The sequence below is a fragment of the Spermophilus citellus genome (genome assembly GCF_964194105.1).
Source record: "Spermophilus citellus genome assembly, chromosome: 6".
Lineage (NCBI taxonomy): Eukaryota > Metazoa > Chordata > Mammalia > Rodentia > Sciuridae > Spermophilus > Spermophilus citellus.
Window position 1 is genome coordinate 9,195,741 of NC_138187.1, and position 18,990 is coordinate 9,214,730.

Genomic DNA, 18,990 nt, shown 5'->3' on the forward strand with positions numbered 1-18,990 from the left:
TGGCTTTATATAACACAAATAAATCAACATGGCTGACAAGTTAGAGATGCCAATCTGAGGCAGCCAGGCTGGGACTGGTGCATGGCTCCATGGTCATTAGAAACCAGGGCTCCTCCTATCTTGCCTTATAGGTCAAAAGGAGCTGTTTTAGCTCCAGCCATCTGATTCTCATCCCAGGAAGTAGGAAGGAGGATGGAGAAAGGAGAGGCTTTCTTTGGACCCTAAATTCTATATGTGGAAACAAACTTGGATCCAGTACAAATTATAGCTTTTTTTGGTGAATCGGCATCCGACTGAAATTGCATTTCCTTCAATTATGAAAGTAGCAGCAGGCCTTAGGAACTGTAGCTGCAGTGGCAGAGTGAGTGCCTTGGTCACCGATCGAAGTCATAGGCACCTTTTAACAGCTAGGGCATGAGGACATCTTGGTGTCATTTTCGCTTTGAAATGCATATGACTGTCACTTGAATGTTGTACATGTGGGTCATTATCTTTCAACTTAAGCAGTTCCTTTGTAGTTTTTTGTTTTGTGAGTTTTTAAAGATTGTTATTCTCTGCAAGGAAGCCCACGGGCTACCCTAGACCATGGAATAGGCCCATGGTACATGACAGCAGAAGCCCCCAGCTGTGGGAACCCATCCCAGAAGATATGCACAGAATCACATTCATGTCTTGGGCCAACGGTATTCCCTTGGGCTCCCCTGGCTGCAAAGGAGGAAACCCGCACTCCCCTGTGAGTCCCCCTCTAGGGAAGGAGGATGGAGTTTCAGAGGCATCCAGTGTTCAGTTTCAAGGGTTCAGTTTCAAGAAACGGGAAGTGGGTAGGTCCTCTGAGGTTGCTGTGGGAATGTGTGGCTCATCCTCAGGTTTGAATTCAGCTGAGCAGGTATTTCTGGATCCTCAAGTACAGAGGCCATGTGGAGTAGGTGAGCGTGCAGGTTCCTGTTTTTTATATTGTAGCCATTTATTTACCTCTGTACTACCCCATGGTTGTGTTTTTTTTTTAATGGTATCCCCCCCCAAAAGACACCTTCCCCCCAAAACAAAACGAAATACAACTTGAATGTTTTTATTCAGAAGGGAACCCTTAGCAGTTCTCGGTATGCAGTAATGACACTAGCAGCTGACTTCCATAGTGGGTAACTGAACAGAAGCAGAGGGAAATGAGGTCCTGGAGCGAGTCTGGCTGTTGCTGGCCTGGGTTCTAATGGAGGCCCTCTCCCACTGTTGATGGAGGTGGAGGCTCCGGCTTCTTTTTCTGCTTGGGTCTGTGGCACCTCCACGAGGGGCACACGTCTCGGACTTCATACGGCCAGGAAGGTCTGCAGCTACCAGAGACCAGCGGTGGATGAACAGAGCAAGAAAGCCCGTCTGGACCCTGTCTGGGGGCCAGCCTGTTGGAGCTGCTGCTTGAGGAAAGGGACCCACTAGAAGAGACGGGAGTTGAGGCAGACATCCAGGTCCTGCCACCAGGCAGCCAGTCAAGAGCGGCTGGAAAGCCATAGCCTTGGTGCTGGCGACGGTGCCTGAACTTGATTGAGGGACATGGTGAAGCTTGGGTGCGGGAGTTTTTGGAAAGGTCCTGCTGTTGGTGATATTCCTGGAGTCGTCTCTGAGGCCTGTACGAAAGCAAGAAGGGAAGACAGATCAAGAACGTTGGTGAAAACCCAGCAGTCATGAGATACTTTTTGTGTGTGTGTGTGTGTGTGTGTGTGCTGGGGATTGAACCCAGGGCCTTGGGCATGCGAGGCAAACACTTGGCCAACTGAGCCATATCCCCAGCCTTGTGATACACTTTTTTTTTATGCCAGAAAAGGGGGACAGGCGGCCAAGGGAGCACCAGGAGGGTGTGGGCGATGCCTGGTGCCAGACTTGCACGTTTCCCAGAAGTCGTAAAAAGGTGGACAAGGATACGGGGGATCCAGGGCCTGCTTAGCTTAGTGCCATGCCTGCCGCTGGCACCACTACCTGTCCTGATGGGATACAGGTGTGTGCCACTGCACCTGGCTATATACACATTGTCTAAAGGGTCTGTGGCTCCTGGGAAGTCCCGCTCTCAGGGAAGCAGGGTTCCCCGTTGGCTGCTCTTGGGGCTAAGGTGTGTCCCGGGGCCACCTCAGCTGCACCTGAGTGAGGTGCCACCAGCCCAGCTTGTGCGTCTTCACTCAGGCTGTTCCTCTGAACACTCCAGTGAGGCCCTCGGCAGGGATGTAAATTCTCTTGTTTTTATTCATATCATTTTCTAGAAACTAAACCTATTTTATTATAATCTTGGGCAGGTAGAGACGTTTCCAGAATTTACGAGTTAAATGTCTGAAGAAAATGTTGGCATATCCACTTGTGACCCCAGATGCTTGGTTCTAGTGTGGCCTGTGATGACCCCTGAGAGGTTGGCCGGGTGGAGTTCTGTTTCCCGTGGCAGCTGGGCATTCAGGAAGTCACCAGACAGTGGCACTGTTGTCCCTGATGTGTGCTTGTCAGCCTCTGATTCTTGGAAATTTGGAGTGGAGGGTGGTGTTTTTTTTTTTTAAATTTTTATTTTTTACTTGGACACAATCTTTATTTATATGTGGTGCTGAGGATTGAACCCAGGGCCTCACATGTGCTAGGCGAGCGCTGTACCGCTGAGTCACAACCCCAGCCCCTGGAAGTGGTTTTGATTTGGGATCCCCCATCCTGTCCCTGCCTGCTGTGTCATCTGAGGAGAGCGGAAGGGTGGAGCTACATACTTTACTGTTGGCCAGCTTGGGCTGCTAACAAAGGACCCCAGACTGTGCTTCAATAATAGAAGTTGATTTTCTCATAGTTCTGGAGGCTGGAATGCCAAGATCAGTATTAGCAGAGCTGGTTTCTGGCAGGGACTTCCTGCTTGGCTTGCAGACAGCTTCCATCTCCCTGTGTCCACGTACCTGGCCTTTCCTCTGCGATTTTGTGTGTGTACCCCTCTCTCCCTTCTTACAAGGATGCCAGTCTCATGGGATCAGGATCTTACCCTTGTGACCTCATTTAACTTGAATTACTTCCATAGAGACCAGCTCTAATAGACAGAGTTGACATCTTGGAAGGGTATGGGGAGGTGGGAAGACCTGCTGTCCCTGCGCATAGCTGCCCTGCCATCTGGTGGACAGGAAGAGGCTGAGGACAACGCGGTGGTTTCAGTGTCTTGCCTTCAATCCTGAACATTTCAGGGAGGGTATTTCAGTTGCTTTCAGGGCTGTGGAAACTGGAGAGGGTACCCTCTTAGCTGTAACTCACTCTGCCCATTGCTGCCTCTCCACCTCTAGCACCCAGGGAAATGCTGAGTGACAACTCGGCTGTCCCAGGTAGTGGTGCCAGCAGTGGGCCAGGAGCCTGCCACACACTTAGTCTCCCCACTGGCATCTCCGTGGCGCAGATAGTGTTGCAGCGCTCGGCGTGCGTCATCGAGGTGGCCTAGGGAGTCTCACTGCCTTACATCATTTTTAACTATGTAGGTAATAAATGGTGGCTGGTATTATCCAAGTCTTTTAAACTCTCCCTCCCCTCACCTTCTATTTCAAAAGCCTTTGTCTTGTGGGAACAAAGTATGACCTTAATTTCAGTGGGTAAATAGAAAAGTAGTTTGATAGGTTGAAATTGAAGCAAAAGAAAGTCCTATATATTTTTTAAAATATTTATTTCTTAGTTGGACACAACACCTTTATTTCACTTATTCTTCTTTATGTGGTGCTGAGGATCGAAACCAAGGTCTCGCATGTGCAAGGCGAGCACTCTACCGCTAAGCCCCAGCCCAAGTCCTATATTTTTGAAATGAACTTAAACATAAGAAATCTGTTGTAACTCTGTAATACCTTTTAAAATACCTAGGACTTTTTCTGAACCATCTTGGAATTGGTAGAAAATAGCTTTCCACTTCATATAAACTTTCTGCAGACCCCCAATTTTTTTGGGGGGCTACTGGGGATTGAATTTGGACACTCAACCACTGAGCCACATCCCCAGCCCTATTTTGTATTTTAGAGATGGGGTCTCAGTTGCTTAAGGCCTTGTTGTTGCTGAGGCTGTCTTTAAACTTGCCATCCTCCTGTCTCAGCCTCCCGAGCCACTGGGATTACAGGCATTCACCACCGTGGCTGGCAGACCTCAGATTTTATGATGATGAAAATTTCATTTTCTATTTTCCAGTTTCATTTAACTTTGTATTCTTGTAACCTTGTGGCAACAATGTTTCAACAAAGTTTTAGGTTAAATAGCCCTGGGGGTCATCATCTGGGGGTCTAGGATGGTGCAAATGGGGAGTTGGAGGCAAGAGAACCATTGTGAACCATGGTGATGGAGACAGAATGGCCCAGGGTGGGGCCATCAGAGTAACTAATGTCTGTTTTATTGTGACCAGCAGGCTTTAGTAATGAGCAGTGTCACTGATGCATCATGTGGCTGGTGGGGCTGGCATGAGGGGGCTGCTGGGCGGTGGGGAGCGGGGATGATGGGCGGTACTGGTCAGATGGTAAGGCAGGGGTGTATGCAGATGCATCTGACGTTTCTTCTTGCTTTATACCAACCCCCAGGAGCAGGCACCACTTGCTCAGCTGAAACAGGTGCTTAAATACAGTGTTTGAGGTCACGTACAGTGCTTGAGGTCACCGCTGGAGCCAGCGGTGTCTGCTCTCCCAGGCTAACCGGCCACCTCATCACGCTGGTAGCTCCACCACTGCCTTCAGTGGTGCCCTTGGAGGAGGAGACGCTGGCAGCTGGCTTGCCACCTGCTACCAGTGCTGAGGGGCCCAGTCCCCTTGGAGCTGCCGTGCTGTTTGCCTGCCTGCTCTCACTTGGCGTGGCCCTCTGGTTGGTGTGCCTGGAAAGGGCCGTGCCAGACAAACAGGCCTTACCAGGTCCTAAGTCACAGCGCATCAGCTTGGGCTCTTCAGCGCACCGCATGGTGACACCATTGGTTCCAGCCAAAAGCTGGATGTGGAGGGGCGAGTGTCGTGGCCTCTCAAAGCACCTGCAGAAAGGCTGTGGCCAGACCAGTTGTGTGAGGGTCCTGTGGGTGCTACGTGTCTCCAGAGGGAGGTGCTGTCAGGTGTCCCCACTAAGCCGCACAGGGTACTTTGAGGGCATGAGGGCTGCCTTGTGCTAGTGATGTCGCAGGCCCTGTTTCCAGTTGTTCTTATGAAACTTCAGCCCTCACCTCCACCCCCCACTCCTTCATTTACACAGGAAGTCTTGGCTCAGGGCTTCAGGAAGTTACCAGTGGTCACAGTGTGGATAGGGCAGAATGAGGAATGGCACTTAGAATTTTCAGGGGAGTGCTTTTCTTGATTTGGCGGGGGAGAACATTTTTTTTTTTTTTAATTCCCCTCTTCCACTCTTCTTTAGGTCCTTAGTTGTGCTCGGGACCTATCCGAGTGCAGTACTTGGAGTGTGGCACGCTCTGCTCATTGTGGCTTATGTGTTAGAGCTGGGGGGCGAGGCCCTGCCCTCAGAGGCCCCCAGGCCAGAGGGGAAGACCAAGGGCAGTGAAGCTAACAGACGCATGGACTTGTTCTTGGGCATCACAGCAAGTGCCCGTAAAGGCAGAGGGTGGGACGAATTGTCAGGAAAGGGCGTTCTCAGCTGATGGCAGAGTGAAGTCCCACAGGGTGAGGCCACTTGACCCCTTCTGGTGGCATGTGGTTACAGTGGAAGTGCCCTGGACAGAGGCGGGAGGGGGGAGGGCGGAGAAGGAGGGTGCTGGAGAGGTGCCCAGTCAGAGCGCATCCGGGTGCAGGGAAGGCTGCGGGGCTTCCCGCTTCCTCTTGTTGGGAGCAGGCTCCAAAGCCTGTGTGGGGCGTGAACACCCAGCCTCTCATTCCTTCAGCCCCTCCTGCCCTTCCCATGGCCTCTCTTGCACAGGACATGGCCCCAGGGGCTCTCTGGGGCCATGTAGGTACGCACATTCCCACCCTAGCATGGTGGCCCAGCACCCCGATGCAGAGGTGTGTTCAGTGCTTCAGGAGGAAGCCTCCCCGGTGGGCAGCTTGCTTCAGGCCTGGCTCTGGTCCTTCCTGGCTGGATTTTTAAATTTTTCTTGGAGAGAGTAGATGGACCCCGATTCTTAATCGTAAACGAGGACACCTACATTGGCTTATTGGCCAGTGCTGGCATGTGAAGGTGCTAGGCCTGCGTGTGAAGCCAGGCACTCCTTGGGATTGCAGCCTCCTCGGCTATCTAGAAGCTTCCACAGATGGTGACCTTCATGGCTGAAGCTCTTCAGAGTCGGGCCATTGCCCAGGAAGGCCGAGGCCAGGCTGGCAGTGAGAAATGGATCTGTGCAGACGTGCGGGGTTATGTGTCCGGCAGAGGCATTGCTCCAGGAAGGTAGCTCTTTTTGAAATCACTTCTGGAGTCTTTTTGGACATTAGTCTTTTGAACCCAGTTAGAGGATCCAAGCCTCAGCTCCAAACCCAGTCCCAGCTTTGGGCTCTGAATTCTAGAACCTGCCTGGTCGCGCTCTTCTGTCCTGGTTTCTTTCCTGGCCTCTGCCTTTTTAGGTATCTCATGCATGCCGAAGTTCATTCCTGTTTCTGTAGCAACTCCAGATCATCAGAGTATCTGGAGAAGAATGAGAATGTGAATCTCTTCACGTATCTTGCCTCCTGTGGGCCAGGCCATATTACTGCGTAATTTCAGCCTCTGCAGAGTATGACAAGCGGTAGCCTGGTTTCAGAGTTGAGACTGAGGCCAGCAGAGGCTGTGCCCAAGGCCATGCTGCTGGCACACAGTGGAGCCAGGCTCCCTCCTGCGCTCCCAGAAACCCACGTAACCTCCAGATTCCTCTGCCCTTGCAGAAAAGGACTTGGGTCCGTTAAGAGTCCTCCTAGCTATAGATTGTCCAGGAAGGCCGAGGCCAGGCTGGCAGTGAGAAGGCAATCTGTGCAGATCTGTTGTGTGTCACCTGCAGACTTATTGTCCAAACTCATCCCCAGTGTGAGGTGTTGGAAGCAGGACCTTTGAGGGGTGGTTAGGCCCTGAGAGGGGGAGCCTTTGTAAAAGGTGCCTTTACAAAAGGGACTCCGGAGTGCTAGCTCTAGTCCCCTCTGATACGAGGACACAGAAGATGCCTTCTGTGTGCCAGGAAGTTGGACTTCACTAGATGCTAGATCTGCTAGCGCCTTGACCAGGGACTTCCAGCCTTCAGAACCATGATGTCTCCAGGCACCAGCCCAGCATCGCGGCAGGCTGAGGTGCTCCTCAGAGGCCTGCCTTCCCTGGTCACATCTGGAAGCATACCCGCCATCACCCTCCTCAGGATACTCCACTTTGCTTTCTTACTTTTCTTTTTTCTTTTTATATTTATTTTTTTAGTTGTAGCTGGACACAATACCTTTATTTACTCTTATGTGGTGTTGAGAATTGAACCCAGGGCCTCGCACGTGCTAGGTGTGTGGTTTACTGCTGAGCCACAACACCAGCCCCTCCACTTTGCTTTTCCATGGCTGATGACTTCGGGTTTCGTGGCATGAAAGCCTGCTCCCACCTTTATTTTCTGGGTCCCCCACTGGAGCACATGTCCTTTGAAGACAGGTGCCTGGCCTGTTCACCGTTTCCCTGGCACCCCAAATCCTGGTCATCTCCCAGGAAGTACCTGTGTGGAGGGAAGGGCCTGGGGATTGCTCTGGTTCCCACAGGCAGGAGAGATGAAATGTCCTGTAGGAGTGGGTCGAGGCTGAGTTCCCGAGAGCAGGCAGGCTACTGCTGTGGTCACTGTTCTCGTGGCTGGCATGCGAGTACCAGTGTTCTAGGGAGTGAAGGGCTGGGGGTTGTCACCCCACCCCATAGCAGGGAGGACAGCTGGTTGTGTGGGAGGAGCGCTGGCCTGGGAATCAGGGAAAGTTGGTTTCCATGCTGGCTCCAATGGTGACATGCTGTTGACGCCTCTGCCTCAGCTCCCCCACGGTGAGGTGGAGGCTGCCCGTGGGGATTCCTTGCAGTTCCTGTCTGCTCTGGGGAAGGAGTCATGGTGTTAATATTCTCATTTACAGTGAGGAAAAGCCATGCTGGAGAAGTCGGGATGCTTCTAGTGACTGCCTGGCTGACCTAGGCTGCGTCGGCTTGGAACTGGCAGGGTGGCATTGGTGGGAGCTCTCAGCCTCCTGTGGAGGGTTTCGAAAGCTGTCGTTCTGTAGAGTAGGGAAGGGGAAGCCATGTCCTCCATTATGGAGGGCAGAGGTCTCCCTCAGTCTTAATTCTGAATGATGGACAGTCCTTACGTCACCATGGCCAAGCTCACATCACCAGAGCTGCTGGAGGCTCAGGTGTGCGAATCCCTCCTGGCTTTTACATATCAGTACTTTTGTAGTACCTGGATGTTGGTGATCATGAATGAGCTGAGTTGAGGGGCAGCCTGTTGGGGTGGGTAGAACCCTGGGGCCAGGGCAACCATGATACAGCTGTTCAAGAGCTGTTGATCTTGGGAAAGTGCCTTAACTTCCCTGAGCTCAATTTCCTTGCCATGAAATGGAGGAAACGATCCTTCTGTGGGATCCATTGGAGGTATGGGAGGTATCTGGACAGAGGCTGGGATATACTGCATCTTGGGAACTTACAGGAAGCCAGTAGCTAGGGTAGAGTCTTGGGTTGCAAAGTTGCATTTGTGTATTTGTTCACAGGTGGATTCTCCTGGGAGTTTTTTGCATTCATGGCTTTCCCTCAAAGAGTTGTAGACCCAAATCCTGCTGGATAAGCACAAATGTTGCTCAAGATACCTTTGTGGGGGAGGAAGGGTGGAAGAGGTGCTCTGGGTGCGGCAGTTGCACCATGTCTGTGGCAGACTTGAAGCCATGGTCTCCCACGGTGCTAAAACCAGCCAGGCTGGTGGCTTTTATCTGCATTTCTCCAGATACTTGAAGTAGGACCTCAGCAAGTTCTCTGTGCCTCCGTACTCCCATCTGGAAAATGGGGCTGATGAGAGTCCCCATCTGTGGAGCCACATGTGGGTCATGAAGGTTAAATGAACCTCTCTCTCTCTCTATATATATGTATATATATAAACACCCAGATGGAGTTGATTAGATAAGAACGACAAAAATCAAAGAAGAGTGACCAGAGGTTTAATGCTCACTAACTGGCAGGTACAGTATAATAATACTCTAAAGAGTATGTTGCTGGCTCATGGCCTTGACAGCAGCATCTGGGCCTGCACGTGGACAGACCTGCTAAAGCTGATCCTTCTCCAGGGGCCCCTCAGGGTCACTTTCCTGGTGTCCACTCCATCCTCCTCCCTCTACTCTAGAGGAAATTAGACACTATTTCAGTGAGGCTGGTGCCCCGGGGACCAGGAACAATGATCAGATAGGATATGGTTTTTAATGGGAGGCGATTCCTTACCCCCAAGGGATACTTGGCAATTTCTGGAGACGTTGTTGGTTATCGTGGATGGGCTGAGGGTGCCTGGCATCTAGTGGTTGGAGGCCAGGAGTGCTGCTAAACTTCCTGCAGTGCACAGATGGCCCCCACCAGAGTGATCTGGTCCCAAGTGACAGGAGTGCCAGGGTTGAGAGACCCTGAGATAGCAGGTGGTGGAAGCATGGAGCTGTTTTCTGGAATTGTACCTTGTTTGAGATGCCCTTTTTTTTGTTTTGATTACTTGCCTACTGTGTGGCTCAGGGAAGGAAACTCGGGGGAAAAATGAACCTAGTTGAAAGACTAGATCCCAGGAGTATTTGTTCTTGGGTGTGCACTTGGGAGCTATTCAGTTCTGTTACCCTTGCAATGAATATGATTTAGGGGACCTGTAAGTGTGTAAAAATGCACACCTATAGAAGGCTCGGGAATAGATGATCCCGACCTGACGGCTGCAGAAACGTGTTCGCCTTCAGCACGTGCGGCTTCACTGTGCCGTCTGTCTCACTACTTTATTGCAGTATAAACTCCCAGAAAATTCATTCAGTAGATTTGTATTGGTACCTACATCAGCTTCGTATCCCTTCACCCTTTTAACAGCTGAGTTATTCTATTCTTGGATTAATTTCTTTGTTACATGATTACTTAGAAGCTTAGAGTCGGGATAAAGTGGCCCCATCCTTCCTGCTGGTGGCTGGTGAGCAGCACGCAGCCACCAGGGGGCGCTGTGGCCTTTTCTTTGAGGACCTCAGCTGCGTTTTCCCTTCTGCAGCCTTGTGTTGCCATCTCAAGTTCTATGTCCCATGCTGGTGCCTGGTTTCAGTGGGGAGGTGGGTTGGTGCTGGTGAGGGGGCAGTGGTCTTTCTTGGGAGAAAGGCATCAAGCGCATAGAGCACCCTGCTGCGCTATCAGCAGGGTGCAGCCATGCCTTGCCTTGGCTTTCAAATGGGAGGTGTGGGTGTCTGGCCCTGTTTTAGAAGGGGACGCACAGCTAATTAGAAAACATTCCTACTTTGTCATGGCTTTTTATCAGACGTGATTGATTAGGCTTGGGGGTTTGTTTGGTGTGTTCCTTTTTGTGGCAAGAGTGACAGGTAGTGGAGCTGGGTAATTGGCTCCATTGTTCCCTTCGAGGTCTCACTTCTCATGTCCAGCCAGGGCCAGCAGGAAGGACCAGCACCCTCCCTCCAGCTGCCTTGGAGTGGCCCTTTCCCTCCCCTGGCTATTATTGGAAGGGACTCTGAATACCAGTGAGGCTGGCTGGCTGGTCGCCTGGCAACGCGGTTTCACACATTCCGCAGCTGGAGAACTGAAGTCCCTGAGTGCCGCTGATTTGGAGGGAGGTGGCAGGGCCCAGCAGCTGACTGCTTGACTGAGGGTTTGATAGAATTTTTGTATGAGCTGGTGGGCCACTCGAGCCCTGTGCGTCTTAGGCGCAAGGGGTGGCAGGGCGATGTCGCCCATGACCTTCATGGCAACTTTTTCAGTTCTGCCCACTAGACCTCCATTGACTGTCCTAGGAATCGGAAGTTTCCAGTTGGATTTGAGACGCGTCTGTCACCTTCATGATTTGAAGCACCCGGCATCTGTCACAGCCTGGGTGGTGTCATAGGTGCCGAGGAGCCCCCACTCTGCTGCCTGAGCTCTGGGCCTCTGTTCCTCAGCACTGGGAGGCAGAGGGACTGTGGTGAGGATGTGCTCCTTATGCAGACCTTAGTGTTTGTCCTGAGGATGCTGCCCCAGAGCCTGTAATCTAGTGGAAGGTATGCTGTTGGTAGAGCAGTGGACAACTGTATGGGAAGAAGGGGTCAACCATCAAGTCTGGTGGAGTGACACGTTCTTTGTTATATGTGGGCACCAAATGACTTCCTCAGGGCCTTCTGCCACATCCCACTCGGGAGATTGAGGCCCTGAGGTCCTTCTGTGCCACACTCTGCTCCAGACCTGGAGCTGCAAAGACCTCTTACCCAGTGCTGGGTACTCCTGTCACTCATGCCCATTGTCTCCATGTGGTGGCTAGGAATGGGAAGGAAGAACAACAGTCCTGGGCGTGAATATGATAAGGCTGGGACAGCCAAGGTGGAGAGGGTGACCGAGGAGGGAAAGCTTAGCGGTGGGGTGGGGGTTGGAGAAGTCGTGGCAGAGGGGATGCTGGCAAGGCCACTGAGGGCCCTCTGAGCTGCCCCTCTGAGCTGCCCCTCTGAGCTGCCCCTCTGAGCTGCCCCTCTGAGCTGCCCCTCTGAGCTGCCCCTCTGAGCTGCCCCTCTGAGCTGCCCCTCTGAGCTCTGCCATTAGGCCCTGGTATTGTCATCCTCAGGAAGCATCTGGGGAGGTGATAGTGTGCTGCCAAGGACGCTGTCTGACCCTGACACTGACACACTCCTAACAGCAATCCTGCTAGAGCTTGCAGAGGCGACGCGCCTGCCACGCCACCACAGAGCTTGTGGCCGGGAAGCTGTGACTCACAGCCCAGCCTTGGCCCCGGAGGGTGTGTTTTAGACTTGCCCAAGACCCTGTCCCAGGCCTGCCCTGGGTCATTTCTTGAGTCTGTTTCAGGACAACTGCCTGCTTTTGGCTGGGGTCTCCCCCCTGGCCAAACTTTCCCTTGCTCGTGGCTGCTGATCAGGGCCGAATGAGCTCCCAAGGTCAGTGTCTCTCCTACGCTCTTGGCTCTTTTTAATCCGAACATGATATATTTTTTTTTCCTTTTTGGAATTTCAGCATTTTAGTGGATGTCTGTTGCACTCCTGATGACCTTATTAACAACTCGGAATGTTCCAGACTGAGGAAAGGGCTGTCACTAGCTCCATGCTAGGCTCCCTCTTGGTCTTGAGGGTTCTGGTTGGCTGCCCCAGGGCTGCGCCATGCAGCGGCTTAGGTGACCATGTGATGCGGTTCAGAGGCATACAAAAACAATCTCGCTTGGGCGCGGCCCCAGTTGGCCTTGTGTTTGAGCGTCAATTGTGTCTGACATGTGCCCTCAGAACAGCTGGGACAGTGGGGGTCAGACTTGGGAGTGGGCAGTTTCAGCTTTTACGTGAGTGACAGGGTCCATCTGGGATTAGGTAGAGTGAGGCAAGTGGACCCATGTGCCTCACCCTGGAAGTAAAGGTCACTCTGGCCAGTGGAGAGTTAACTGTGAGTGGCCTGGGGACAGCAGGAAGAACAGCTAGGAGGTGACTCTCATTCTACTTGGAGGAGGACCAGGGACCTTTGGAGGAGGATCTGTGGGGCTTTTTGCAAATTTAAATTTTCTCTGCCATCCATGCCCGTGGCTGAACCTCTCTTCGGCTGCCTCTGCTGGGTTCTAGGCCAGTTCCTCCAGTTGCAGAGCATGCTTCTCAGTCTTCAGCTGTCACTTCTGCTCCCATTTCTTGAGTTGGCACATTATAGAAATGACCAGTTTCCTGCTGCAGTGGCTGGGGTCCACTTCTGTCCCTAAACCTCCTGGACTGGAGGAAGTGACCCACTTTTCCTGTTACCTTTTCCTCATGTAAATCCAGGGGTCCTTATGTACCTCGTGCCCTATAGAACCTCTCTATTTGCTCTCATTCTGTTCCTCCTAAGAACACCTAATTTTAATCACTTTATATTGGAGGTTCCCATTTTGGTCACAGATGTCCCTTGGTAATAATGAAACTGTTTTCTTAATGTACCTTGTTCCCATTTATCATCTCTGGTGCTTTCATGATTCATTCATTCTCAGAGCCCTAAGTGTGTGATTAGAACCCTTTTAGAATTTTCTGGCAAAAATAATGAAAATTACTTGAGAAATTTATCTACACTTACTTTGGTTTCCTAGAATCGGAAATGCACATCTAAGTCTCCAATTCCAGACAAAGTAACAAAAAGAAGAAAAATGTCAGTTCACTTCCTTGCAACTATGGCTACTGCTTGTTCCAAAACCATCTGCCAGGACTGTGCCTGGTTGAAAATCTGGTGTGCTGTTTGTGAGAGCTTAGCTGTGGGAGAATCCCCAAGGACCACTGGGCAGAGATGACCTGGGCTGGAGTTCTTTGAGGCCAATGTGTTCCAAGGATTTCTTGTCCCTTTTTGTTTGCCAAGTTGCCCGACCATTTGGCTTCTTCCTCTAGCATTACTCCAGGTTAGTTTTGGATTGGTCTCTTGTTCTCATGTACGGTACTTGAAGTATTCTTTTTTTTTTTTTTTCCAAAATTTTTTTAGTTGTCAGTGGACCTTTGTTTATATGCTGTGCTGAGAATGGAACCCAGTGCCTCACACATGCTAGGCAAGTGCTGAACCACTGAGCCACAAACCCAGCCCCGTTGAAGTTTTTTGTTTGTTTGTTTGTTTTGGTTCAGGGGATTGAACTTGGGGGCACTGAGCCATATCCCCAGTCCTATTTTCTATTTTATTTAGAGATGGGGTCTCAATGAGTTGCTTAGTGTCTGGCTGTTGCTGAGGCTGGCTTGAACGTGCGATCCTCCTGTCTCAGCCTCCCAAGCCGCCAGGATTACAGGCATGCGCCACCAAGCCCGGCTTGAAGTATTCTTCATAGCATGTGAAGTAGTTCATGCGCTGATCTCTGTCAATACTGTAAACCTGTCGTTATATTTTTCCATGCTGATCCTTTGTTACGAATCTTGATTGCCGTATATCATATTCAGAGCATTCTTTGCTTTCCAGAGAGAGATCCCCCAAACCCCAATGGTACCAAGGAAAAGGAACTGCAAAGAAGGCCAGTCTTGCCTTCTACTGCCACATTCAAATGTGTGCTGGGAATGTTGGCGGCGGCGCCTCTGCAGGTGTGTGGAGTTGGCTCTGAGCGCAGCTCTGCTTGCGTTTCTTCACGGCTGCTTTTCCGGGTTTGCCACTCCTCCTCCACGGAGGAAGCAGAGCGAGGAGCTTCGAGGCAGCCAGCCTCAGTCTCAGAGTGTGAGACGACACAGTGAGCAGTGCTCTTCCTAGTGAAGGTCACAGTTACCCAAACATGAAGCCAGACTCCACTCACAATCTGATTTTTAGAGTGCATTTTGGGAACAGTATCCATGCACAAATCCTATTGAAGTTTGGCTGTTTAGTCTAGATCAGTATTTTTTTTTTTTCCTCTTCTAAGTAGCAGTAGCAGATGTCTTCAGATGATGCACTAATGATGAAAGTGAAGAAATGGAGACAGTGCTATCCATGTTTCTGGGGCAGCTCTTCTCCCTGCCTCCCAGAAGCTTCTAGGCCCATCAGTATGGCCTGTCATACTTATGAGCCACATTCCTTGAAGTGGGGAGATTACCCTGGAGACGAGTTTTGTTTTTGTGTCATATTAAGTTCAGGTGATTGAGCTGCAAAGTCAGGGGAGGGACCTACCCTCACTGCCTGGTGGGCTCAGCGGTGGCCTCCTGTCTGCCCCTGCAGGAGGAGATGAATAGTGACCTATCACTTGTCCTGGGTCATCCATCTTCTCCAAACCTTGGCTTCTCTGGAGTGTCAGGAATGCCTCCCTCTGAACGGCGGTATGAGGGGTTAGATTCAGAAGCACCCTTGAATCTGAGATGCTTTCACTGGGTTTGCAAGGCGATTGGCTTCTGTAAATTTCATTTGCCCATCCCTGGCCTGTGTGTACTGAGAGGTGGGGCTGAGGAGTCCCCTTCTTGATGCCTTGGTTGCTTTTCCAGGAACCATCTGTGGTGGCACATTAGGTAAGGTAGGCTGTGACTCAGGCTGCTGAGGCCAAGGTGCCTCCCCCACCAAGTTACATTGGCTTCAGTGAGAGAGGACTTCAGTTTGGGGCACATTCCTTTATCTGGCTGCTGTGTCCTTTCTTTCTCCTTCCTCCCACCCTCTCTCCTGAGCCCAGGCTGCGAACTTTCTGGGCAAGCACTCTGCCCCAGCCCGGTGTGGTTGTTTCTTGAATGTTGCCATCACGGTCACATGTCTGCCAGAGGGAGTCATGGCCATTTCTTTTAAGGGCAAAATCCTAAGGTGAGGCACCACTTTCCTCTTGCCTCACCTTGGCTGGAGTTTCTTACGTGGCCACTGTAGTTGCAGAGCTGCTGGAGAAGATGGAGCTGTTTATTCGGAGTGGTCGTGTGGGGAGGTTCTGCTCCTCTAGATGAAGAGGGAGATGGCATGCAGGACAGTCGGCACCTGCTTCAGGACAACTCACACCACTCAGTTCCACCACGGCTCTTCCTTTTAAAAGCATGTGTCTTTTTAAAATTGTTAAACTTCTGAGAAAATTGCAGCCTCATAAGGGGCTCCAAAAAGAGTCCAGAGTTTCCCTGTACATTGTCCACCCTTCTCAAAGGATAGCGTCTGCAGAACCATGGCTGTGCCCAGACCAGGCATCTGGACCACCTGGCTGTCGCCAGGCTTCAGGTGAGCTGGTGTGTGCACTGCTGTCTTATCGGTCAGATCCATGTGACCCTCACCATAAGTAGCACTTGGGAAGAGTCCTTCAGAGGTGCCCTTCTCTGGGATTGAGCCCAGGACAGGGCACGAGCAGCCAGCCATTGCCCCTGTCACAGCCTCTTGGCCTGCCTTTCCTTGCCCTTCAAACAAAACACAAACGCCTCATCGCTCTCTGTCATCTGGGCTGTTGCTTTTGTCTACTGGCTTCAAGATGGCCTTCCATGGGGTGGAGTTTGTTTGAGCTGTGAAGTATCAAACTTTTTTTCTTAATTGGTCAGCTTTTTACAATTGGGAATTTCTGTTTTAAAAAACCATTTGACTTCAGTGGAAAAAACAGAACATCTTAATAACCACGCTTCACTGCCAGCACAACTCCTGGTCCCAGGCAGCTGGCCCCGCCCACTAAGTGCTACTTGCCTGGTGGGCCTCTTCTAATTTTGAGGGACCCTTAATTCATCCTTTGAGCCTTTGTGAGCATTTTCTCCTCTAAGGAATCATTTCTTTGCAAAAAAATTCATGTAATTGCATTTTTTTCCTCTTTTTGTTTTTGGTAATGGGGGTGGAATACAGGGCCTCACACGTGCTAGGCAAATGTCACTGTTGGGCTACATCCTCAGCCCCTTCTATATTTCTTTTGAGACAAGGTCTCTCAACTTGCCGACCTCCTGCCTCAGCCTCCTGAGTAGCTGGGATTACAGGTAAATGCCACTGCACCTGGCCAGGAAGCATTTCTTGACTCTTCTGACCCTGCACATGTTTGATAACATCACTTGTACTCTCAGCTGTCACTGCCCCTACTTGCTCTACCTATTGGCCCTCACTGCCAAGTCTGCAAGCTCTTTGAGGGCAGGGATTCTCTCTTCTCCACAGCTCCCCCGTGCACAGTTGTTCTCTGGGGTGATGTTCCCATTGCAAGTTGAAAATATCACAATTTATTCATTCAATATACCCAACCTATCAAATGTCGTCGCTTAGTGGCATAGCACATGCTAGCTTACTAGTTGTTTCTGTTTGTGGTTGCCTGGCGGGCTGGGAACTGCTGCTGCCACCCTGAATTGCCAGAGAGTATCGGGTCTTGTAATACTAGCCCAGGAAGAGGGTCCAAATTCAAACTCTGAAATACTGTTTCTATTAACTGTGTTGCTTTGACACCATGTTCAGTCAGGGACTAGGTGTCCTGTCAGCATCTGGTTACTGCCTGCACCCTGGTAATCGCTGATCAGGTGAACAGAGGAGGATTGGAGTGATGGTCGGGGGACTGGTAGCACTGACATTTTTCCTGCCACCCCTCCCTCCACGCCCCCGCCAGCCCCTCCAATGCCTGGCCACTGCTGGAGTTTGAACCTGACCTTCCCCAGGACACTCTCTGTAGGGAGGTGTCTTTTATCCACTTGGAGGAATTCCTGAGAATAAAGAAACTATCTTGGAGAGCTGAGTGAGCTTGTTTTAGGTGGTAGTGTTAGATACTGATGCAGCAATAAAATGAATTCAGCTATGAACTTTTTTTTTTTTTTTTTTCAGGCCAAGGATTGATTGACAGCTCTGGAATGAGACTTAGAAATGTATTAGGAATTGCTAGAAAAACAGGGAAAAGGGAAAGGTCAGTGCTGAACCACAGAGATTTTCCCATTGATATGTCAATTGCTGTTCTCTGTCCCATAGAGGATCATTATGCCGTAACAGCTGAGAGCACATCTGCCTGGCATGCAAAGGCCGGGCTCCTCTTGAATAAACCTGAGGGTGGGAGAGGCCTCTTGGTGGCAGGGGAGGTGGAAGTGAGCCTTACCTGGCATTCTTTGACAAGTGAGGGAGGGGTTGGGCTGAGGTTGGAGGCTTGCTTTTGGGGCCGGGATGCCAGGCCCAGTGTCCCTCCTGTGGGACATGCCCTGCCAGGCTGTGGGGAGACTTGGTAAGTGACTTCCGTTAGAAAAGGGTGACTGAGCTGGACTTCACCACGGGAGCCCAAGGCAGCAGGTTCAGTGGAAGGACCATTGGCATCTGGACACTAGTTCTGCTCTAGACACTAACCATTTGGGTCTCAGAAGAGTGTTGCCCCTTTCTTGAGGGGTGAGTTGTCTGGGCACAGTGCTGACAGGAGCTTCCCCAGCCTGCAGCTCACTAATGACCACAGCAGCTCAGTGAGTCAGGTGACCATATTCCTATGCCCAGATGCCACAGCTGGGAACCAGGGAGGATCACTCTGATTGAGTCACACGTCTGGTAACTGCAGGAGCAAGATTTGAACCCCACTGCACTGCTTTACCATGCCAGGCTGCTTCTGTGCCCTAGCAGTTGCTTCACTTCTGCTTTAGTTCTATCACTTGAGTGGGTCCTTCACGTATGTGTGCATCCAAAGCCACTGCCACCTGGTGCAAGGGGGCACGTGGCCAGAAGGGAGGCTGACTCATGATCCACTGAGAGGCCCAGGCTCTAGGACATTCATGAGGGAGGGCCTGAAGGTCAGCTGCTGTAGCTTCTGCCTTCCCTGTCTCTCATGTTGGAGGGGAATGATTCCACCCCCTGCCTTCTTCACCCAGCAGAGTGAACGTGGGGTTTGTGGGTCCTTGGAAGCGACACACAGGGTGCGCTCCAGAAGCTGGAAGTGGCATCCCTGTTGACATGGAAAGAAGTATTGGACCTGCAGTTTGCAGATCTAAAACTGCAATGGCTTTAGAGGGCTCCTCCTGGGGACATCCTCCACCCCCTGCTAGGCTCTTCAGGCAGGCTGGATCTGGCAGTACTGCTCGTGTACTTCTGCTTAGCGGGCTTCCCTGCTCATGGGGTCAGGCAGCCGTTCCTCCCCTGTGTGGCTTCTTGGCTGCACCGTGTATCAGTCTGGTTAAAGAATAGTTTTCTAGCTGTAAAGGTTGGAACTTGGAACAGAGTCTTTGCTTCTCTGCAGATGAGTGGGTTGCACACAGACAGTCCAGATTGTAATCTCTGATAGACTCGGAAGCCGCTGCCAAGTCCAGTGGTGAGGGGCGCAGGTTAGAGGCTGGCTACTGGAGGTCCCTGGCTTCCAGGGCCCGAGGGGCTGGGCTCCCTGGCAAGGCAGAGGCCAGGCTTGCATGACACATGGCCCAAGCTGGCTACTGTCACTTCACACAAGGTGCTAGTGTCCAGTGCCAGCCTCCAGGCTCAAGGTCAGTTGCATCAGCCGACTTTCTGACTGCAGACTTGTGGCCAGACGAAATAAACCCATCACTAACAGGAAATGCTCTTCCTATAGAGCCTGAGGGCTTAATACACTGGGGCATTTAC

At 51.3% G+C, this 18,990-nt stretch overlaps 1 protein-coding gene across 2 annotated transcripts in view; it reads left to right on the plus strand.

Moving 5' to 3' along the window:
- SNX29 (sorting nexin 29) overlaps window positions 1-18,990 on the plus strand; it is a 388,450-nt gene that overhangs the window by 74,141 nt on the left and 295,319 nt on the right. The gene's annotated exons all lie outside the window — the stretch shown is intronic.